Source organism: Dreissena polymorpha, chromosome 3, assembly GCF_020536995.1.
Source record: "Dreissena polymorpha isolate Duluth1 chromosome 3, UMN_Dpol_1.0, whole genome shotgun sequence".
Lineage (NCBI taxonomy): Eukaryota > Metazoa > Mollusca > Bivalvia > Myida > Dreissenidae > Dreissena > Dreissena polymorpha.
In genome coordinates, this window is record NC_068357.1 from 61,008,643 (window position 1) to 61,034,348 (window position 25,706).

The 25,706-nt window shown below is 33.7% G+C and overlaps 1 long non-coding RNA gene across 3 annotated transcripts in view; it reads right to left on the minus strand.

The window, feature by feature from the left end:
* Positions 1–630: 630 nt before the first annotated feature.
* Positions 631–25,706, minus strand: part of LOC127874414 (uncharacterized) — a 36,436-nt gene continuing 11,360 nt past the window's right edge. For 2 of the 3 annotated variants that reach the window (XR_008046886.1, XR_008046888.1), the window contains 3 exons: positions 25,635–25,706; positions 15,060–15,109; positions 11,434–12,277 (listed from right to left, as the gene is read on the minus strand). The exon at positions 25,635–25,706 is cut by the window's right edge and continues 11 nt beyond it. This is a non-coding gene — a long non-coding RNA (uncharacterized LOC127874414). Of the gene's footprint in view, positions 1,596–11,433; positions 12,278–15,059; positions 15,110–25,634 lie in introns of those variants that run through there. The other variant, XR_008046887.1, reaches the window with a different exon arrangement.

Below are 25,706 nucleotides of genomic sequence, written 5' to 3' on the forward strand. Positions count from 1 at the left end.
TGTTATAATTTCAGCAATTGTACTTCCTTTACATTCCAAATGAAGACAGACAATGCAAACATTGATGGAAACTGGACGAAACATAAAGACTTTAACACATCTGTGTCTATTGTTTCGAAAAATGTTAATCGCGTCCACCAAATTATGTAGTCTTTGTGTTGAAGTTTAATTACAATTTATTAGTTCAATATTTTTAAAATTTTAATAAAATCTGATTATAAATGAAGACGTTATGGCAATGTAACTAAAGTAATATGCATATTGTAAATGGAAAAAGGGCCATAATTCGTACAAAATGCTTGATACAGTTGTCTGCTCTTGTTTATAGATTGGGGTCATGTTGGTAAAGAAGTTTTCAAAATATGAAAGCAATATGTCAAGGGACATTGAACATATTTTAGATGGTACGCAAACTTTGACATAGATTTATCAATAATATGCATATTCTAAGTGAAACAAGAGCTGTCAGAGGACAGCGCGCTCGACTATTCGAGTGCCTGAAAGTATAACGTAAACCATCATGGAGAGGGGGTATAATGTGGGTGTGTGGTCATTTAATAGATGATCTTTCAAAAAAAGGAAAAAAAAAGAAAGAAAACATTATTATTATTAATATTTTTGTTGGGGGGGGGGGATTCTGGGGTGGGGCGTGGGGGATAGTTTGGGTGGAGTCCATTGTGGTATGTCAGGTAAGTGTTGTTTTGTCAAAGTATGAATCAAATCTGATGTTAAATAAAGAAGTTATGGCAATTTCAGCAAAATTTATTAATTTGACATTGAGAGTCAAGGTCATCCAAAGGTCAAGGTCGAATTCAACTTGCCAGGTACAGTAACATCATGATGGTAAGAAAGTATTTGAAGTTTGAAAGCAATAGCCTTAATACTTAAGAAGTAAAGTGGATCTAAACACAAAATTTAAGAAAATATTCAAAGTTACAAAGACAAAAAAGGGCCATAATTCCTACAAAATGCTTGATACAGTTGTCTGCTCTTGTTTATAGGTTGGGGTCATCTTGGTAAAGAAGTATGCAAAATATGAAAGCAATATGTCAAGGGACATTGCAAATATTTGAGGTGGTACGCAAACTTTAACATAGATTTATCAATAATATGCATATTTTAAGTGAAAAAAGGGCCATAATTCTTACAAAATGCTTGATACAGTTGTCTGCTCTTGTTTATAGGTTGGGGTCATGTTGGATAGGAAGTATGCAAAATATGAAAGCAATATGTCAAGGGACATATATATATATAATTGTCGAGCTAAAAATGCAAACGCAGTTAATGGTCATTACGACAGACATCGTGTGCTATCATATACAGTCAGTTTTAAGCATGATACTGGTTGCCTGCTAATGCCAATTTTGAAACAAACACAAAGAGAGGCACTTTCACTTAATCTCTATATCGTCCTTCTGCTTGTCAGTGAAAATAGACCGTCTCCATAGTTACAAGAGTTATCAAACACGACGGATGAATCAACTTATGTTCGCTGCCTGTATTCACATGCAGCTGTTACTCACACAGATTCCTTTTTTGAATGAGCAAGAATCTGTTATAAACTGTTTAATCCTCTTCACTGCAATCGTCTGCGGCTGGTATCATAAACAAATAAAACAATATTACCATTTCTGAAAGGTATACTTTTACCCTGTAAACATTTAAGTCGGTCCTTACTCAAGGTATTTTTCATATTCATTTCATGTTCATTAAGCAAGTATTTATTGTTGTGTAAATTGTTTATGCATCCAATACGTTTTATTCAGACACGAAAGATTTTAATAGTAACGATGTAAATACAAACTAATAAGTTAAAGTATCTACCATAATTACCCATCTCTAATAATATTTTCGCATGAAATCCAAGATGAATTGATAAACTATCCGTTCTTCTGTGAAAGTTATCTGTTATGAAAGTTACTCTAGTTTGACGGTATGGGCAAATCTGAACATTATGTAATGTTTTATGCATTTGTACCACGATGCAGTACATATAGAGAGAATAACAGGTTACTGCCTGATCTTTTTATAATATATCAGGCAAGGCTTATAATAATATAACGGCGATAACTTGCCAAGCAGTTATTTTATTCGTGCCGAGCCTGATATATTACAAACAGATCAGACAGTAACCTGTTTTTCTGTTTATCATACCTCTACGTGCCCGAATTTGAAGAAATAATAAAAAAATCGTTAAAACGCTGCAGTTTTAGCGGGAAAGAAAATGACTTTTGCTGTTTGACATTTTAATAATGGCGTCCTGAGCACTCGCGCTTAATATTTGTAAAAAATGTTTAAAGTCTCTACCGGTCAACTTCAGTATGAAATTCGTCCGCAAAATTGTTTTTAAAAGGGACTCTCTTTTACAAAGTATAGATCCAGCCCCCACTATTGGGGAAGGACCATGTATATTTGCCCTTCTCCGTCCAATGTTACTTACAGAACCGGTTTATCAAAGATGTGCACAAATTTGCATTGGTATTGGCAGAAAACTCCTTTAGTAAATTTTTAAGAGGATTAACTATAAACAGCGTTAAGAATTTTTACTGACAGTGTTTGTCTGTGTATGGTTTAAATAATGTCTGATTTTTTTTTAAATTGTGTTGTGATAGTATTTATCTTTTTAAAATCACAGCTGCATAACTCATGTGTATACGATAGTTTATCTGTTGGAGCAAATTTAAGATAAGACAAATACGTGTATAACAATTGGGCAACTCTTTTATTAATCGTAGTTTGCAATTTATTTTGTGAAATTTGATAACAGGAGCGATACTTGTTTTTATTTGATTCCGTGTGTTTAGCGTCAAACTTTTAAACTATTAATGAATCGCTTAATGCTTTTCAGAAATTGTCTATGTCATGTTATAATAGTACGCCTGTTTACTTCGAAGACGAATTATATTATTAGAGTAATTTTACCCCCCTTACCCCATTTGACTACATTAAATAAAAAAATGATGTTTATGAACTTTAACAAATGTTCGTTACGGACGCTCTATCATGTAAGGCATATTTAATCAAAATATGAAACATTTGACATCAGTGTTTGAAATTGACCATGATCCTTGAAACCTGAATATTTCCAGGCACACTCGGCATCATGAAGGAAAGCTATTGAATACATATATACCATATTTCCTTGATGAAGTGAAGTTATTGCTCTACTATAAATAAATCATCAAAATGGTGATCTTTGACATAAATATATGTCATTGACTTTGCTTCGTGGGTTATGCGAATTGAATGTGACTCCGCCCCGTAGATTGAGAACAACTTAGAAAGGAATTATGGCTGTGGGTCATATGTCTTGGAGATACAGCTAAAGAGAGTTATATCCTTCATAAAAAGGATATTTTCAATTAAAAAACGTGTCCTAACGCCATTATGGTTTTGCGTCGCAATTTTCCCGTGTATCAATCTCTTTTCCATATAAATATTCATACCAAATTTAAAAGAAGAAATCTCCTAATCATTTCCAAGAGGTGGCTCTGGACGCAAAAGTGTGCTTATTTTTAAGTCCAAAAGGCCATAACTTCGTTCTGTGCACAAGGGTGTCGGCGGAATTTCACGTGAATCTTACACTGACCTATATATATACACTTATAAAAAGTATCAATTAAAACGGCCCAATCAGTTCTTAGAAGTTTGCTCCGGACTCGACAAATTTCCGAACGGATGGACAGTATTACTTAAAAACTCCTACAACTGTGTTATTTTCAAGTTTACAAAGTCTCTATTCTGGCGCTTCACCAACATACCGCCCAGTTTCTATGCGGAGTGGCAGAATACCACATCTAAGCTGTGCAAGAAGAGACCATAAGTACGTCTCGCTCCAGGCGGATGCGGGGTGTAAAAAAGTGTGACAGGGATATGGTAGGGTTCAGGTGTATAATTCATAATGAACATGATTTAGCTTGGACTTCTTCAGATTTCATTCAAATATATTAACAAGCACACAAAATCAAAGTTTCTTTATTGTCTTGTTCTTTTCTTCCTAAACTTGGTATTGTATCGATCTTTAATAACTTCCGTACACTTCAATATCCGGGTAACCAGCTGTGACCATGTCATGGGCCATTTTATATCACGTATGCGAGTCCGATATGATCGATGGCAATATGGAAGTGCATAGAAGCTTCGCACTAAATTAACGCGAAACTGTTAACCTCAGGTGGCCAATCTGTACGAAGCCAATTTCGCCCCCCTTGGTGCAAGAAGGTACCATGTGCCATTGCAATTAAAAGGCACGTGGTACCTTTTTGCACTAATTGGGCGATTTGATTATTGTACTTGAACTTGCCACAACCAACAGAGACACATCTGCGACCGCGCATTATTTAATGCTGAACGGGTTGAACCGAATAATTAGCACAGATGATGGTCAACGGAAAAAGCATTCAAATTCTCTTTGCATAGATAACATTGCGGAACACTTCTTGCTATTGGGCTACACATGCGGAAGCTAAGCGAAGAGCAATTATTTATAACAAGGGTTTTTAGGCCCACGCTCTACTTGGTTAAAAGGCAAGATATTTTTCAAAGAAAGCTTGTTGACTGAAATAATTGTATCACCAATCTTGCAACACATATCGTTTTGTTTCTTGTTTGTCTTTGCGAACACCTTATTGAACGCGATAAATATTTACGATATCATAAGTATTTAGAAAATATTTCAAATGTTATGTTATAAACTCCAAATACTGGAATTATAGTAATCGATAGTCACGGTTATTTGTTATTTTCATGATGTTAATGCTTATTTTCTCACGATTAACCTGTACACAAAATACAGTGATCTGTTTATCATAAACATACTGATACGAGTTAGGTTTTATACCGAACAACAAACATATAACCAGTAAATTAACTGACAGAAAATAGATATACCTCTGTGTTCGATACAAACAGCAAGACACGAATGTTCCCAGCACACCAATACCACCTTAAAGAGCGCACAACCCCATGGTGTATAAATGTGAACAGCAATACTACTATTGATAGTTGAGTTGTCCGAACAAGCGACACAACTTAAATCAGTTTATCATCTGGGCGGATATTGAGCGCGTATCATTCTTCATACGAATGGTTTTCTTACGTCATAATTCTTACGAAATTCTTGAATATTGTTTATGAAACGTTCCAATATGTTTTATATTGACACTCTTGACACTTTTGTAAATATGGGCAGTTTCAAACCGACATTCGTAAATACTACGATAGTCGTTCGATGCATGTTGCAATATTGTTTAATATCAAGTATATTTGCAGTTGTATATAATGTCGCCTCATACTTATGCTTGAAAAAGACGGCACAATTGAGCGATGTTTACGTGCGAATACTTTTAACATATACGTTTTTGCACAAAGGTTTGAAATAAAATATAGTTTTTTTTTTCCATAATATATATCATTTTAATTTCGCACAATTCGTGACAGACTAAGCAATATTATGACTCAGAATCATGTACTCGACAATATTGATCGGGATTGAATCTGCTTTCCAGGCATAAATAACGCATTATTTATAATGTAACCTACTCTAAGTTTTTCTAATGTAAAGTGATCCATTTTTTTCGTAAAATAGTGTTTCGGGTTTCAGGACACCATAATTATATTTTCCCATTACGCTAAAAGACATAATATGTAATGCAGTATAATGCAATTGGGACGGACATTCTTATTTAGCTTGCACATTCAGATCGATATAATTATGTTACAACAAATCATTATAATATTATTGTGCAACATACATTTTCTGTCGACGTTAATGATGGACAACGACCATATATGTACCGCTGCTTGTCTTACTATACCCTGTTCTCATCCAAGCTTGTACTTTTATAAGTAAAATACACTTGCATAACGTAAAGAAAAACGCGTTTTGTTGGTAATTAAACATATAGACAGATATAAGTTGGGTGTACATAACATGTCTCAATATGTGTTTTTCACAATAAGACGCGAGTGTGGTCCGAAAAAACAAATAATAACTAAGATATGTTGGTAAGAAGTAAAATGTATTCAAGATATCACAATCTGCATTACATACAGTTTTGTGCGTACTTTGGTGATGATAAACACAAAACAGGAAATATTTATTTGATTGATTGCATAAGTACCCAAAGGCGTCATCGCATTTAATTAGCAGGACCATTCCTCTTTCATTCCAACCGCAGGAATATTTTGGTCTTAAGGTCAGTTAATCCTGTCGATAGAAGGATCCGTAGCAACTGTAAATGAGCTTTAAAATAAAATATCAGTCAATGTAAATACAATATAAATAAATATGAATCCATTGTTTAAATATCAAGTAAATATCAGTACGACTACGGTGAGAGACGGTTAACTTACGATCGATTTTACGTACTAGTCTCTAGTGCCATGCTGGTTCTAAAACAAGAGTAATGCCAGTGAACTAACTTACAATGCAAATCGAGAGAGTTTCTATTTCATTATCAGGTTTAACATAATTCATCCAAACAATGTTACTTGTCTCAACACAACGGTGTTCGAAGAAAAACGAATACTACGTATATTATGTGTCCTCACATGGCTTATTGACAATGTATTCCTTTGCCATAAAATATATGGTGTGTTTTATATTTTATTAAGACGAAGTTTTCTTTCACACATTCAAATCACACTTTTGTCAAGCAATAATGGAACATGAAGGGTATGCGGCCAGCGTAGCTTAAGTCCTGTCGGCTTCATTGAACCGTCTAGAGCTAGGCGGTCCGATAAAAAAACACGCAAGGTTTCGTAATATCATTAGATACTTAATCAAAGCTTTTCATTTGTAAGTGTAAAATATAACGACTTGCATGAAATGTGGGACATTGATCAAACATATAAATACCGTCACACACGCAGTTAGTACTCAAATTTCAAACTTTCTTTTAAATTAGTTATTCGAACTTTTCTGAAATTGTCAAGTGATGACGAGGTGGTCGATTAAACAACACATGTCAAAATGGTATATAACATTACACGAGTCATCAGAAATATGCTTAAACTGTATTGTTTAGTAAAAGACATACACAAAACTTAATTTTAAATGTCATTATTATGCGATTTCAATGAAGAGTCGTTGTCTTGAATTTGGCATTTTAAGTAGGTTGTTAGGCAGACGTTTGAGATTGCAGTATATTTAGAAACGTACATTATGAGTTTTTGGATTTGCTATGCTCTCGTTTTATAGAACGTGATATTTAATGGCCTTACCGACGTCTTGTTCGGTAAGTGCAGTGTTTTTGCGCCGAGGGGTCTTTCAACATGTTTTCTTATTTTCGTTATAAATGTCATCAACCGATACAGAATGATAAAACCCGAAGAAAACATAACAGATTGAATATAACTTTGACGCATGTACTGCGGTCCTTAAGTTGCTTCGCAAAATGACCGCTTTATTAAGGCAGGGGGAAATTTGATTTCCGAAGGCACTGTCTCTTTTTTCGGAATCGGATATATAATGCGTTGGGCCACCGCTGACATGTGAGCCGATTATTTTATTATAATATATTAATATAAATCACAGGAAGCTGTTAATTGAATGACAAATTGCCTACGAATTCCAATTAGTTGTTCGAGGATATGATGCGTACTTAATGTGGTCCGCCTGTCACGCAATGACCGAACAATGTAGAAATGCATACTATCATATAAGTTCTGAATGGTGATTACCCGTACCAAGGGATACATATTGAAGAGTGAGCTAATGCGAAAATGAGGTTTAAACCGCCGACAAGTCATGAATAATATTAGCCCTTACGACGTCAAGTTTAACTTGGCTTACACCGCAAGAACATGGGGATACGCATCGAAATTTGAATGGAGCTGGTCAATGAACAACGATTACCATTATCATGAATGGCAAGCAGACCATGGTTTCAGGTTGGGAACAATCTTTTCTTACATGTAAAATGCAGCTACTCGTGCTGACGCTTGCAAACGCAACAAACCATCCGTTTCAGACCATTCTGTTCATTTGTCAATAATAGTAATATTAACCTATTTTGGTCAATAAAAAACACCTTAGAAGTTATTGATAAAATTGAAAATAAAAAATATAAGGTGTCACAGGTAAGTACTTATGATTTTTCTACACCATATACAACGCTTCCTCACGCTTTAATAAAATCCAAACTTGTTTCTTTGATTGAAAAACTTTTGCTAGAGAGAAGTGTTTGTATCTAGCTTTAAACACTAAAACAGCTTTTTTTACTAATCATTTATTAGATAATTACATCATTTGGACTGGTCTTGACTTTTGTGCAGCACTTACTTTTCTTCTGGAAAACTTGTTTGTTGAATTTAATGGTAAAATATTTAAACAAATTATTGGCGTTCCTATGGGTACTAATTGTGCGCCACTTATAGCTGACCTTTTTTTATATTGTTATGAAAGCGAATTTATGTTAGAATTATCTAACACTAAGCAAGTAGATTTGATTAATTATGTTAACCTTACTAGTAGGTACATTGACGACATACTTAATTTAGATAATCCATTATTTGAACAATATATTCATAAAATCTACCCAAAAGAACTAGTCTTAAATAGATCGTGTATATCCAATACAGACGCTGCGTATTTAGACTTACATTTAACTATTAATAATAATTTGATCAAAACTAGTTTATACGACAAACGGGACAATTTTAACTTTGAAATTGTGAATTTTCCGTTCCTAGATGACAACATCCCTAAAGGACCTTCCTATGGTATTTACATTTCACAGTTGGTACGTTATGCCAGAGAATGTTCATGTATTAAAGATTTTAATGATCGTAATCTAATATTAACAAAAGAATTGCTAAAACAAGGCTTTTTGTATCTTAACCTAAGAAGTAAATTTGCTAAATTTTACTCTAAGTATGGTGATTTAATTTCAAAATATAATGTTTCTTTAAAATGGCATTTAAATAATGGAATCTCCCATTCATCATTTTACGGAGATGTTTTGAAGCGTGTCCGCAAATTAAAATATGTTAAACCAAATGTTCATATTAAACTTTTCAATTTAATTCACTTGTTTTTATCAAAAGGATACGATGATTATGTACTTAAAAACACGTGTTTAATGGTTTTCGATTCATTATATCTTTCTTCTCTTAAAATTTGGAATCATTAGTGATATTATAGGCATTTTTAACTGTTGAACAAAATTGTGTCTTTGTGTCGTATGAACAAATCTGCATGAAAACTACATTTGGACTCAAATTGTACATCAAATTATTTCTGTCGTCAGTTGTCAAAACACCTATATACTGTTTGATTCCAATAATGTCGCTTTAATGGAATTACTATTTATATATATTTGATTCTTAATATTTAATCAACTAAACTTGTTTTATTAGGGCATTTTTCACTGTTGAACAAAATTGTGTCTTTGTGTCGTATGAACAAATCTGCATGAAAACTACATTTGGACTCAAATCGTACATCAAGTCATTTCTGTCGTCAGTTGTCAAAACACCTATATACTGTTTGATTCCAATAATGTCGCTTTAATGGAATTATTTTTTTTTATATATTTGTTTCTTAATATTTAATCAACTTAACTTGTTTTTATTAGTAGTACAATTTTGCAGTAGCCCCCCCCCCCCCATCCATTAATAGTTTTATTATTACTTTACCCTACCGCCCCTGGATTTTTTTCACGTCATTGTATCTTTGCCTGTCAATTACGTCATAACTCTTTCTCTGTTCCTGTTGTAAGCTACATGCATAGGTCATTGGGTTTATAACGTTCATTTATATTTATATTTTCTCTCTGATAGGCGTTTCTTTTTTTATTTAATAATTATTAATTTAATTTTTAGCAGTCACATAAACAACCAAGCAATGTAATATGGAATTTTTACACCCATTATTGCTGCTTCTTCCTGTATTTGCGCGATGATTATCTGAAATATTAACTTAATGAGGCTATATTTTTAAATCTTTTTCTATAAAGAAGGAATGTAGTTGACACTTGTTTGTCGTTTCATTTTATCGTTCGTCAAAAAGTTGTAACTCTGTTGCTCTGGTATCTTCAATACCATTGAGTAATTAAATTGTAATTAAATTGAATGCGTTTTAATTCCCTTTTATTATTGTTTGATTTGAGTTACAATGCTATGACGTTAAATTTTATTTACACTTAAATGTATTATGAATATTGTTGGGCCAAGTGTGAGGTTGAGCGCTCTATAACCGGTTTAAACCCCCAATGCTTTGCATTGACCGTTCCAAGGCGGTGACCCCAGCTTTATTCATGTTTTGTGTTTATGTTGGTTTGTATTGTGCTGTTTTGTGCTGTATTGTGCTGTTTTGTATTGTTTGGGCAATTGGTCACTTGCCTTAAATAAAGGACCAACTAATTGTTTTTAATGAGAATTAAATACTGCTCCAGCAGCTGGAGTTTCACTTCTTAATATTGAAGTGAGTCGTTCACATTTTGAGACTTAAATTGTTTGCCCTGTGGTCCTGTGGGTCTGTTTTAACTGTAAAAACGATATTAGTATACAATCTGTAAATACTATGTCTTAATTATATTGATGTGTTGATGGTATTTCGTATGCCGCAACGGTTTCTCTGGCTCAAAAAGTGGGCTTGGTATCGCTTATCTGGAGTGTAAATTACTTTTACGTATTGTTTGCAACATTTTCGGTGTCAGTGTAGCGGAAAATTCCAGATTCTCATTATTTCCTTTTGTTATAATTTCAGCAATTGTACTTCCTTTACATTCCAAATGAAGACAGACAATGCAAACATTGATGGAAACTGGACGAAACATAAAGACTTTAACACATCTGTGTAAAATGTTAATCGCGTCCACCAAATTATGTAGTCTTTGTGTTGAAGTTTAATTACAATTTATTAGTTCAATATTTTTAAAATTTTAATAAAATCTGATCATAAATGAAGACGTTATGGCAATGTAACTAAAGTAATATGCATATTGTAAATGGAAAAAGGGCCATAATTCGTACAAAATGCTTGATACAGTTGTCTGCTCTTGTTTATAGATTGGGGTCATGTTGGTAAAGAAGTTTTCAAAATATGAAAGCAATATGTCAAGGGACATTGAACATATTTTAGATGGTACGCAAACTTTGACATAGATTTATCAATAATATGCATATTCTAAGTGAAACAAGAGCTGTCAGAGGACAGCGCGCTCGACTATTCGAGTGCCTGAAAGTATAACGTAAACCATCATGGAGAGGGGGTATAATGTGGGTGTGTGGTCATTTAATAGATGATCTTTCAAAAAAAGGAAAAAAAAGAAAGAAAACATTATTATTATTAATATTTTTGTTGGGGGGGGGGATTCTGGGGTGGGGCGTGGGGGATAGTTTGGGTGGAGTCCATTGTGGTATGTCAGGTAAGTGTTGTTTTGTCAAAGTATGAATCAAATCTGATGTTAAATAAGAAGTTATGGCAATTTCAGCAAAATTTATTAATTTGACATTGAGAGTCAAGGTCATCCAAAGGTCAAGGTCGAATTCAACTTGCCAGGTACAGTAACATCATGATGGTAAGAAAGTATTTGAAGTTTGAAAGCAATAGCCTTAATACTTAAGAAGTAAAGTGGATCTAAACACAAAATTTAAGAAAATATTCAAAGTTACAAAGACAAAAAAGGGCCATAATTCCTACAAAATGCTTGATACAGTTGTCTGCTCTTGTTTATAGGTTGGGGTCATCTTGGTAAAGAAGTATGCAAAATATGAAAGCAATATGTCAAGGGACATTGCAAATATTTGAGGTGGTACGCAAACTTTAACATAGATTTATCAATAATATGCAATTTTTAAGTGAAAAAAGGGCCATAATTCTTACAAAATGCTTGATACAGTTGTCTGCTCTTGTTTATAGGTTGGGGTCATGTTGGATAGGAAGTATGCAAAATATGAAAGCAATATGTCAAGGGACATATATATATATAATTGTCGAGCTAAAAATGCAAACGCAGTTAATGGTCATTACGACAGACATCGTGTGCTATCATATACAGTCAGTTTTAAGCATGATACTGGTTGCCTGCTAATGCCAATTTTGAAACAAACACAAAGAGAGGCACTTTCACTTAATCTCTATATCGTCCTTCTGCTTGTCAGTGAAAATAGACCGTCTCCATAGTTACAAGCGTTATCAAACACGACGGATGAATCAACTTATGTTCGCTGCCTGTATTCACATGCAGCTGTTACTCACACAGATTCCTTTTTTGAATGAGCAAGAATCTGTTATAAACTGTTTAATCCTCTTCACTGCAATCGTCTGCGGCTGGTATCATAAACAAATAAAACAATATTACCATTTCTGAAAGGTATACTTTTACCCTGTAAACATTTAAGTCGGTCCTTACTCAAGGTATTTTTCATATTCATTTCATGTTCATTAAGCAAGTATTTATTGTTGTGTAAATTGTTTATGCATCCAATACGTTTTATTCAGACATGAAAGATTTTAATAGTAACGATGTAAATACAAACTAATAAGTTAAAGTATCTACCATAATTACCCATCTCTAATAATATTTTCGCATGAAATCCAAGATGAATTGATAAACTATCCGTTCTTCTGTGAAAGTTATCTGTTATGAAAGTTACTCTAGTTTGACGGTATGGGCAAATCTGAACATTATGTAATGTTTTATGCATTTGTACCACGATGCAGTACATATAGAGAGAATAACAGGTTACTGCCTGATCTTTTTATAATATATCAGGCAAGGCTTATAATAATATAACGGCGATAACTTGCCAAGCAGTTATTTTATTCGTGCCGAGCCTGATATATTACAAACAGATCAGACAGTAACCTGTTTTTCTGTTTATCATACCTCTACGTGCCCGAATTTGAAGAAATAATAAAAAAATCGTTAAAACGCTGCAGTTTTAGCGGGAAAGAAAATGACTTTTGCTGTTTGACATTTTAATAATGGCGTCCTGAGCACTCGCGCTTAATATTTGTAAAAAATGTTTAAAGTCTCTACCGGTCAACTTCAGTATGAAATTCGTCCGCAAAATTGTTTTTAAAAGGGACTCTCTTTAACAAAGTATAGATCTAGCCCCCACTATTGGGGAAGGACCATGTATATTTGCCCTTCTCCGTCCAATGTTACTTACAGAACCGGTTTATCAAAGATGTGCACAAATTTGCATTGGTATTGGCAGAAAACTCCTTTAGTAAATTTTTAAGAGGATTAACTATAAACAGCGTTAAGAATTTTTACTGACAGTGTTTGTCTGTTTATGGTTTAAATAATGTCTGATTTTTTTTAAAATTGTGTTGTGATAGTATTTATCTTTTTAAAATCACAGCTGCATAACTCATGTGTATACGATAGTTTATCTGTTGGAGCAAATTTAAGATAAGACAAATACGTGTATAACAATTGGGCAACTCTTTTATTAATCGTAGTTTGCAATTTATTTTGTGAAATTTGATAACAGGAGCGATACTTGTTTTATTTGATTCCGTGTGTTTAGCGTCAAACTTTTAAACTATTAATGAATCGCTTAATGCTTTTCAGAAATTGTCTATGTCATGTTATAATAGTACGCCTGTTTACTTCGAAGACGAATTATATTATTAGAGTAATTTTACCCCCCTTACCCCATTTGACTACATTAAATAAAAAAATGATGTTTATGAACTTTAACAAATGTTCGTTACGGACGCTCTATCATGTAAGGCATATTTAATCAAAATATGAAACATTTGACATCAGTGTTTGAAATTGACCATGATCCTTGAAACCTGAATATTTCCAGGCACACTCGGCATCATGAAGGAAAGCTATTGAATACATATATACCATATTTCCTTGATGAAGTGAAGTTATTGCTCTACTATAAATAAATCATCAAAATGGTGATCTTTGACATAAATATATGTCATTGACTTTGCTTCGTGGGTTATGCGAATTGAATGTGACTCCGCCCCGTTAGATTGAGAACAACTTAGAAAGGAATTATGGCTGTGGGTCATATGTCTTGGAGATACAGCTAAAGAGAGTTATATCCTTCATAAAAAGGATATTTTCAATTAAAAAACGTGTCCTAACGCCATTATGGTTTTGCGTCGCAATTTTCCCGTGTATCAATCTCTTTTCCATATAAATATTCATACCAAATTTAAAAGAAGAAATCTCCTAATCATTTCCAAGAGGTGGCTCTGGACGCAAAAGTGTGCTTATTTTTAAGTCCAAAGGGCCATAACTTCGTTCTGTGCACAAGGGTGTCGGCGGAATTTCACGTGAATCTTACACTGACCTATATATATACACTTATAAAAAGTATCAATTAAAACGGCCCAATCAGTTCTCAGAAGTTTGCTCCGGACTCGACAAATTTCCGAACGGATGGACAGTATTACTTAAAAACTCCTACAACTGTGTTATTTTCAAATTGATTGCCGCGTCGTCATTTTACGGTCGTCATTATTTTATCTACATATACACCAATTATAAGTTTCAATTAAATCCGCTCGAGCATTTATGAAAAAGCACTCCGGACACAAAACTGTTTAAGACGGACGGGCAACGCAAAACAATACATGTATTAACCTGCCTACGGCGCGGAATAAAAATGACACATTTATCTAACAAAATAATAATTTCGCACAAAACGATTATAATACAGACACTTTTTGAATGTAAAGGATGCAATAAATTGTTAAATAATACACGACAAGTATCTTAATTTAGACAAAGCGCATATAATGCCTGAATTAACGCAATTACACCCATTACCGATGGCAAGCCAATGCGCAGCAGTAGTAATTCTTACGGTTTAACTTTTTGTGCTAAACATCGAAACAATAGAATCGTTTTTGTATTGCATCAAAATTATGGGTTCGGTTACTTATCATCTTAATCGTGTTCGTATAGCTAAAGTATGATGTTATAAATGGCATATACTTCTATGTTTGTATTATACGTAAAATCATGTCATTTGTATAGATCATATTAATCCACTGCTCGATATGATAATAATAAGTCAATGAACAAACGTTTTCATACAATTACAAACGTAACAAAATTAAAAGAAACATTACTTACTAAACTTTTCTCCGTCCTAAATAGGGAGGTATATAATTTTGTCTTGGATCCTGCAAGCAAAAATATATATACGTACATTTTTATTTTCATATGAATAGTCAGGAAAAAGTCGCGTGTTTCCTTTTAAAAAGAAATGTTACAACGTATGTATGAAGTTAGACAACTATAATAACAACTGTTTAAAGCTTTCTTTCTAATGGGATGTGGTTTTAAGTTTAGCTGTTTAAATGCGATTAGTTCAGCTTAACTTCAGCTTATATTCGAGTCAGTATTTTGATAACTCATCATCTTACTCCAAAGCTCATAGCACATACTTTATCATAATATGATCAATACATTTATTGCTTAAATTAACAAAATTAATGTACATGCTTGCAATAAAAACTAAACATAAAACATTAAGCATTAAGTCAATTTGCATGCAAGAAAACGACTACAATGTCCTTTTGTTCGAATGTTCTAAATATATATAAATATAATCATACCACAATAGTCACAATAGATGAATGTCCCCGGTACTGAGTTTCCGCAAACTGGACATGCATTCTGATATGTTTGGACAGGGGCGTACATATTTTAATTTGTCTCAAAACTCCACTGATTAAAAAGAAATAAACAAAACTGCACAGGTTCGCTTGTTCAATTAAACCAACATCAAAGATTGTTTTGCGCGCGATTCATGTTTAAAATGTCCTGTCTTTTTGGCTTTAAAAAGGGAACATAACTTAGATTATTTGAACATATGCCAAGCTCATAGATTAGGATTGCAATACATTTGAAACAAAAGGGGTAATATAATAACACGTTTCTATAATGTACGTGAGTCTATAAATTGACATATCAAAAAGGAAAAAAATTATCTCAAACAGAAGCACATTGCTTCAAATTTGACAAACGATTGCTATTAATTTCCAGCAGTATTTCAGTCATTCCAGGCAAGCTATTTTGGAATCTTAGCTTATGAACTCTCGTACCTAATCGTACTCTCATGAAATGGAAACAGATCCCGTTTTGTAACCAGAGTAAAACGTTAGAAAAGTATCTTCTAAAGATTGTGAAACAAAATGCCCCCTACTGCGCTTTGAAGCCATATATTTGATTAGTGACCTTTCACCACTAAAAATGTGCAGCTCCACGAGATACACATGCATGCCAAATATCAAGTTGCTATCGCAAAAGTTATGAGCAAGGTTAAAGTTTTGCGACAGAAAACCACATACAATGACAGAAAGACAGACACATTCTATGACAGACAGACAGGCCAAAAACAATATACCCCCGATCATTCGATCCGGGGGCATAAAAAACGTTGTAGAGACCTAACGCGATGGTAGTAATCGGATATAAAATCCCTGGGCCTGTATTCACCAACAATTCTTTTGCAATTCTTAGACTTAAGAATAAAGAAAATTCTTAAGTCTAAGATAAATTAAGTCTTATTTACCAGCTCATATTGCTAAAGAAAATTGTCAAGAATAAAGAATTTTCTTTAGAATTCTAAGAATGCTTCGGGGCATACTTAGAATAATTCGTTAAGCTTCCAAGATTGTCGTTCGTGTTATGCGTTATGACAATATCTTGTTCGAAAATGTCGAAAATGTCCCGCGTAGAAGATTGTTCGATAGAGAAAATCCTCAAGACGGTTTGTCCAAAATGGAGGCATACAGGAGATATAGATTTTGTCCGGCAACTTTACTGACCTAAAAATAACAGCATGCAGATTAATTAAATACATTTAAGCATTAATAATTAACAGTCAAACATACCTTTCAATATGCACTGAAAACAATATATATAAACAGACCAAGGTGAGTTATGGTGAATCTTTAGAAGATACTTTTCTAACGTAGTTAAAATTGATTGTATTTCATGCTGTGTATGAATTTATAATAAGTAAATTAAACGTTACCTTCATGAATGAGTACCGAAATATTGCCAACAATCACATAAGTATGAATAAAAGATCAACCACTCAAATTAACTTAACAAGCCTAAGGCAACAACAAAATGGTATTATAATGATAAACAATTACAAATGGTATTTCATTTTATATAGTCTATACAAAACATCTGTGTCAATTGCACTTGGGACCCCTGCCAGAGGCAGAGTCCCCAAAATGCTCCAACATAATTTGTTCCGGTATGGAGAAGTCCTTAACACGGGGCTGTCCACCAGTGCCCGGTCTCTTTATTTCATCATTTTTGCTGCGTGCTATAGTTATATTGAGATGAGACTTTGTGATTAACGAGTCTAAAATAAAAATTATGAACAACAGTAATACCATTGTTAGTAGTTATGTTCTTTAATTTGATGCTATTTTAATGCACTGTTCAGGTATCTAAAATTGCAGATTATGCAGCTTAAGGACTCTGGGCCAGTGACAAATTGCAGTGTAGTTATTCATATAACAATGGTCACTATTTTACTTACTCTTGTCTTTCATGTTGTAATGTTTTTTCTTTACTTCGGCCCCGTCCTCCTATAGCTGGATATTAGCTGAAATAAATGAAGTACAATTGGAGACGTTTATTAATCAAAAATGGAAATGAATAAACAAACAAACAAATAATTATTTATTCCTACAAAGGTTTATTTAAAAAAATGATAAGAAATTGCATTGTAAAATCTCCTTATTGAAATCTGTATATTTATCCATACTTTTTAACTTTCATAAACCAATAAAAACACTTATGATTAAATGAACCTAGCAAAACAATATGATATCTCATAAAAACAATTAACAGACGTTCCATGTATATTTTACTACATATGATGTCTTTGTATAGTGTACGGACACAATTTCAACAAGTTTGAGGCATTTAACTTTAACATGTATGTCTTTACAACATAATAAAGGCTAATAACTTACATATAAGACATGTTTTTTTAAGAGGCGAATTCTATGTTGACTATTTAGCAACACTGATGTTTTCGTATCTTTTCTAGCAATATGTTCTGTTATCATTATTTTAAGAAAACACTGAACTCTTGTAATAATTTTGCTATTATCAGTAAAACATGTATTCTAATATACTCATAAATACTGACATACTGTTTAAAATATACTATTTTCATATTCATTGTCCTATACACAACTTTTATAGCCAATTTTCTACTACATTTTTCCCGAATTCATTCTACATTTCATGTGTTTTTTGAGCAAACAAAAAAATACAAAATCTATGAATTATAAACTAATAAGCTAGTAAAAATACATCATTAATTGCAAAATATGGGTGTTGTTGAAAATGTTGGTATTTTTGAAACAGGATAGCAGGATAATTTCAAAAAAGTGAAGCATTCTTTGGTCATTTTTTTTTTGTTCTAAAATCAATATCTACTGCCTTAAATATATAAAATGCTATTTAACTTTTTTTTAAATCTTGTTTAACATTGCATAAAAAACGATATAATAAGCAATGGTTAAAAAAAAATGCATCAACTGTAAAAATATTCTTTGAGCTACAATTAACAAATATTTGGAAAATTGATTACACCAAATAGATACCAACCAGGTCAGCACATTCGCTACCGCTTCCCAGCCACGACGTCTGACCTCCCCTATTTTAAGGGCGGCACAACCGGTCATTGAGCCGAAAAGGACACCATGATGTCTAATGATTTCATTTGCAAGAACAGTTTCCTTCTGTTCGGCCCAACGATTTCTGCTTATGGTAACTTCGTTCGCGTCCGCCATCTTGTTTGTTGTGACAGAATTCACGAAAACGGTTCCGAATTGTCTATGCTTTACCGAAATTGCCTTGTACCAATGCCGCTTACGACAATAACAAATAATTCTTTGTAAAGAACGCTAGACATAGCGTTGGTGAATACCGATAAAGAATCGACCTAAGAACGTTCTTAGAAAAGTAAAGAATACATTTTTTTCTTTATTCTTTATTCTTAAGTAATGAATTGTTGGTGAATACGGGCTCTGATCTTGCGATTTCAGAGAAAACCATATCAACTATTTAAAACAAAGTTAACTATCTAGGCCATGAGGCGCATTGACGGGGGCTAGTTTTAATTACAGGGTCATGGGATAAAAAAAGATATACGATGATTCACATCCAAATTCAAAGCTCTGGGAGTTTTTTTGTACACATTCAGTGGTGGAAATTTGTATAAGGTTATACACCAAATATTTAACCCTCAATCTTGCGGTTTCTGATATAAAAACACTCAGAAGTATGTCACTATAATCTGATACATACCAAATGTTTTAATAATGGCCCTTGTGGTTTCCGAGAATAAGACGTTTTAAATGCTTTACTTTATTAGTTCATATTAATCATTTGAATCATAGGGCTTTGCCAGTTTTGATCCCCGGAGAATGATTAAATCAAACTGAATTATAATCTACAGTTCAAACTATGTCTTTTTACTATATGTCCAGTAACACCTACATTATTACATTGTTACGAGTTGTCTTCTATTCTTTTCAAATAGCGCCATTGGGGGCTCACTTGTTGAATTTAGAACGTTTTAGGATGATACCTTGCATCCATAGCTAAACGTGATTGAAATTAAATTCGACATTTCTAGATAGTACTATGCTTTGGTTATGTATAACGTTTATGTAGTTTAGTCTGGACTTCACAATATAATACAATATTAAACAAAACCTTCAATACAATATTTTTCGGTTCTACACATAGTCATTCTACATGTCCGTATTGTAACTTACTCAAGTATGGAAGATGTCGATGAAAGAAAACGGTCAATTAGTATCCATCACAATCAAACACTACACGTCCTGTTAGCGCAAGTCAATACATTTGTGATTTTTCATACCATAAGAATGTTTTGGAATCTCGGATAAATTGTTCAAACATATGTTTAATTGCAATGAGTTTCCTGTCCCAACATATAACATGAAATATGTTTTATTATCACATGGTGATGATTTTGTCAGTTTGTTTGACTTCGGGAAATAATAATGTGTTTTCAGTGTGTGTATAGTTGTATTGAAATATAAACGTCTAGTTGTATCTTGTATTGGTGTCACATCCGGATACTGCTAATAATTCACTACCATTGGTTAAATAGGACGAATATAATGTATTCAATAAATACTGCCATGAAAGACATAAGGTTAACAGTTCTATACAGTTACTTTTTATAACACTATTTCTACGTGTAGAGACGTTTAACTACTTATCAAACATATACATAAAATATATAGAAGAATGAGACTATTAGTTTATGCGGTTGATTTATGGTCATCCAGAAAAACATCATATTCAATGATTATTTCAATACAAAAATGAATTACGATTTTTTTTTTCAATAAGTAAGTGGATTTCATTAACTTACATTGTAATGCAGGTTATTGCGATGGGAAAGAAATGTTGGCTATATCGGCGAATGTTAGGGTTCCTAGATTAAATTTGACCGCAAAATAAAGGGAGGATGTACATGATTGAACTAGTTTTTTTAAGACACATAACACATGTACAGTTCGCACATCGATAAATAGTTTATTAATGAAAAAGGGAGTTTATTTATATAATAATGACATATGTATTGTTGATTGTCGGTTAATAAACTACTTTTTCGAGTTTTTTTTATAGATGACTACGAAAAGTAAGCGATAAATTGCGATAATGCGATAACGTAGACTTGTTCTCCATTAAAACATTCACAGATGCATATTTTATATTTAAATGAGTACTTATATTTTAAGGGTTGTTGTATAGCATTAAGATTTGCTCAATGACATTCCATATATTAATTAGCCTGTATAGAGTATTTAAAAGACGATATAGGGGATACTTGTTGACTTCTATGTAAGATCGTAATATTATTAAATGATTGATCAGTTAAATAATAACTAGTGTTCCGCGGTCGGAGACATATGCCCCTCCACACAGGGCTTTGAACTAGTGACCCCTATTTCAATAGGGGTCATCTACTGTCCAAGGTAAATGCACATGTGAAGTATAAAGCCAATTGGTCCATGCATTGATTAGTTATTGATCGGAAACACTTTTCACACAGTGTCAGTGACCTTGACCTTTGATCTAATTACCCCAATTTTGATAGTGGTAATCTACTGTCCAAGGCAAATGAGCATGGGAAATATCAAGCCAATTGGTCGATTCTTTGACGAGTTATTGATCAGAAACGCTTTTCCCCACTTATTGTGCAATTGATCATGACCATTGACCATTGACCTAGTGACCCCAATTTCAATAGGGATCATCTACAGTCCAAGGCCAATGCCCATGTGAAGTATAAAGCCAATGGGTCCATTCATCGATGAGTTATTGATTGAAAACACTTTTCACACTTTTTGAGACAGTGACCTTGACCTTTAACCTAGATACCTCAATTTTAACAGGGGTCATGTACTGCCCAAGGCAAATTAGCATGGGACGTATCAAGCAAATTGGTCGATTCTTTGACGAGTTATTGATCAGAAACGCTTTTCCCCACTTATTGTGCCAGTGACCATGACCATTGACCTATTGATCCCGATTTCAATAGGGGTCATCTACTGTCCAAGGCCAATCCAGTTGTGAAGTATCAGGCCAATTAGTGAAACAGTTGACGATTTATTGATGAGAAACAAGTTCACGCTTAGTGTGCAACAAAGACCTTGACCTTAGACCTAGTGACCCCAACTTCAATCGGGGTAATGTACTGTCCAAGGCCAATACACGTGTGAAGTATCAAGCCAATCGGGCAATTGGTTGACGAGTTATTGATCAGAAACGATTTTTTACACCAAGTGTGCTAGTGACCTTGACCTTTGACTTAGTGACCCCAATTTCAATAGGGGTCATCTACTGTCCAAGGCCAATGCACATGTGAAGTATCAAGCCAATCGGTCAATTCGTTGATGACTTATTGATCGGAAACCACATTTTGTTATAGTGACCTTTACTTTTGACCTTGTTACCTTAATTTCTTAAGGGTTCATCTACCTTCCAAGGACAAGGGATATGTGAAGTATCAAGCGAATCGGTTAATTCTTTGACAAGTTATTGATCGGAAACGATTTTCCCATTAAGTGTGATAGTTACCTTGACCTTTGACTTAGTGACCCCAATTTCAATAGGGATCATTTACTGTCCAATTCCAATGCACATGTGAAGTATCAATCCAATCAGTCAATTTATTGACGAGTTATTGATCAGAAACGATTTTCACACTTGGAGTGTTAGTGACCTAATGTATGTATCAGTGACTTGCGAGTAGGGCTAGTTGGGATGCGCCTGTTTTTATCAGGTCTGGCGCTTTGAAAGAAATGGTGTTTTGGAAAGATAACGTAAGAATGTTAAATAAAGGGAATTCATGTGCCCATATAGAAGACACTAGCTCTAGAGATAAGGAGTCCATTGTTATGTACTGTGACGCCAGTGGAGCTAGCTAGTTTTGGGGCTTATATTGCTAACGTTGATGACACTGATATAGTGGGTTGTTGATAAGAATCAGAAAGAGGATTGAGCTCCACGTGGAGAAAGCTGGGGGTTATAAATATATTATTAAGTACAATGAAAAGTCTGGAAGGTCGAGAGGTTGAAGTTAATACAGATAGCAAGAATGTAGTAAGCATACTAGCTTTTGGAAGCAGACAGTCATATCATAAAGTTTTATTTGACTTTAGAAATTGTATAAAAAAATCCCATGCGAAACACATCCCACGGGAAACAAATCCCATGGGCAACAAATCCCATTTGAAAAAAGCAATCCCATCGGAAAATGCAAAAATCCTATGGGAAGATCAACTTTGCTTGTAAGTTTCATAGTCAGACAAACAGATTATTTAAGCAAACAAAGTCTATAATTTATCGAAAATAAGACTTATAGCGCATTCTTTATTGGAGATTAGCAAATATTCAAGAAAAAGGGTACTTACGCTGGCAAAATTTCGATTTCGCAAAGTTTTTCCGGTGGCCGTTATTCATGAAAAATCATCACATCTGATTTTGAATTTAGATTAAGATCTTGACATTTCACCCACGAAATAAATATATATACGACTTTTGCCATCACGCAAGATAATATTACGTATTACTTTGCATTATGATTTTAGCTGTGGTGAAATAAGCAACAATTTTTAAAAATGTTTGTAGAGAAGCACTAGGGAATCATTACTACAAAACTCATTTTTAATTTTTGTTTACCTGATCATGCACCACTTTTACAGAGAACAAAAACCGAGTTATCTCTGCTTAAATGTGTTTACGTTCCAGACAACGGCTTAAACGATGTTGTTGGATATATGCTTTCAAAATATAATTTAGCCATGTGCCCTACTTATGCAACATACTTAAACAAATCATATTACTGTTTAGATGACTAACCGATTATATTTCCTGTACATTTGTATCAACATTCTCCTTGCTATTCCTGTACATTTTAATCAACATTCTCCTTGTGGTCAACTAGCAGATGTCTCTAAAAGAAGTGAAATCACAATTTATGTTTGGCTCTCAGGACTTATATACATTTTGTGAAGCACACCAAATATATACGATAGTAGCAAGGGGTTGTAATATATACACCGTATAATAGATTATTGTCTTACATTAAATACATTGATTGTATTTCAGATATTTCACTAGCTATGAAGTAGCACCAGGTTTGGGTCTATTATTAAGCCGCCTTTTACATATATCAAGGAAAATCTTCAAACGATCGCAAATGAATAAATGATGTCAAGTATTATGTTTATATTTTAAGACATGGTTGAGATAGATAGTTAAGAAGTTAATAAATGCATATACATAACCTTGAAGACAAATTAAATGCTTTTGCTACCACTATTTAAATAGAAAAACAATATCATAGTGCCTTGTGGCTAATGTAGCATTTGAACTGATCCTAACTGTTGCTTGCTATAAAAGCAATACAGCTTAAGGTGTTTTATATAGTTGTATGAACAAGATATACAGTATAAGGCAATTCAGTTGATTTTTTAAATAAAATAATGCGATAATGGTCTTTGATGGCACTAAACTATTGAGCATGAACAAGCCATCAATATGCAAATGCGTGTTTAGTATTTTAGTACAAAACTTAAATTTTTTATTGGATATTGTATATTATATTTACATTTTTACCGAGTGAAGCAATGTTTAAAAAACGTTCAAGAGTTATAGCCATACAAATATTTAAGAGAATCCAAACCCAAGATAAAGTTTCATCCGCTTGGGCTACAGTCCAGGTCTTCTTGATTAGAAGGCGTTCTAATAAACAACTTGGTTATTAGAATATAAGAGAAAGTACTAAGGATAATGTAAACAATGTAACATAGATCCACTTGTTGCTAAAAAACGAAAAATTCAGAAATATTGCATGTATCATTTACATTACGGTACAAATTTCGTGACAAATAACCTGTGATTACGTTACGAATGTCATCGATATTTTCATTTGAAACATCAAAAATTGGTTATTTCAAACAGCAATTGCTAAAATCCTAATTATTTTATAAAGCACAATTTTGAAATTCCGCATGTATCCCTAATGTTGAAGTATGTTATTTGTTCAGAATAAGTGGTGATTAAAACGGTTTAATCAAATTAATTTCGAGTTCTACAAACTGTTCATAAGGACAGGAAATCAACTGAATATTGCGAAACTAACGATTTACAAGCTAGAAAACATACCTTGTATGCTATAATTTAAACAAATCTGGTTAAAATGAGTTTAATTACCACAGGAATACCGAAATTATTGTTTGGTTCGTTCTCAAGTTTCTAGAATAATATAAATGGCGTACATAGGATGTGCATAAATAATAAATGTGTTAAGAGTATTTTGGGCACTTAACTGTTTCTCATCTAAGAACTATCAATATGAAAATACTTGTTTTATATTTTAGTACCAAAATTGAACAGTTGTTATGGATATTTCAAAATATTTTTTTTTGCCGTAAATGTTTGGGAAACAAGAGCTGTGTTTGTGAAACACAATGCCCCTACTGCGCTTTAAAGCCGCTCGGCAGCTGTTTTAGAAACAAGGTTACATTTTGATTGACCTTTGACCTAATGACCTTAAACCTTATTTGATTGTAGACAGACAGACAGACAGACAGACAGACAGACAGACAGACATACAGACAGACAGACAGGCAGGCAGGCAGGCAGGCAGGCAGGCAGGCAGGCAGGCAGGCAGGCAGGCAGGCAGGCAGGCAGGCAGGCAGGCAGGGAGGCAGGCAGGCAGGCAGACAGACAGACAGACAGACAGACAGACAAACACACAGACAGACAAGCCAAAAACAATATACCCCCTGATCATTCGATCTGGGTGTATATAAAGCCAGATTCAACATTTATCAGCAAATCACCGCCTTGTGTCTGTTATCTCACTGCCATCTACTACAATTTGTGAAATAAATTGCACACATTTGTTTTTTTAACTGTGTAATTTTATTTCACCTTTACCCACAAAAATTGTATTGTACAATTCTAACCGCTCTGGGAAAACCGTGAGGGTTAAGTATACTGTCCTAATTGTGCCCGATGGGCAAATACAAATAAGAATTTGGATAGACGGACAAAGCTGCGAATATTTGCTCCAACCCACTTTTGGGTCTAAAAGCGTCTGTTGTTACATCATACCTTTTCTGTGGCCTTTTTCTGCTGCCTGTGTATGGGGGCCATATCAGCCTTCAGTTTCTGAATGCAGTCATC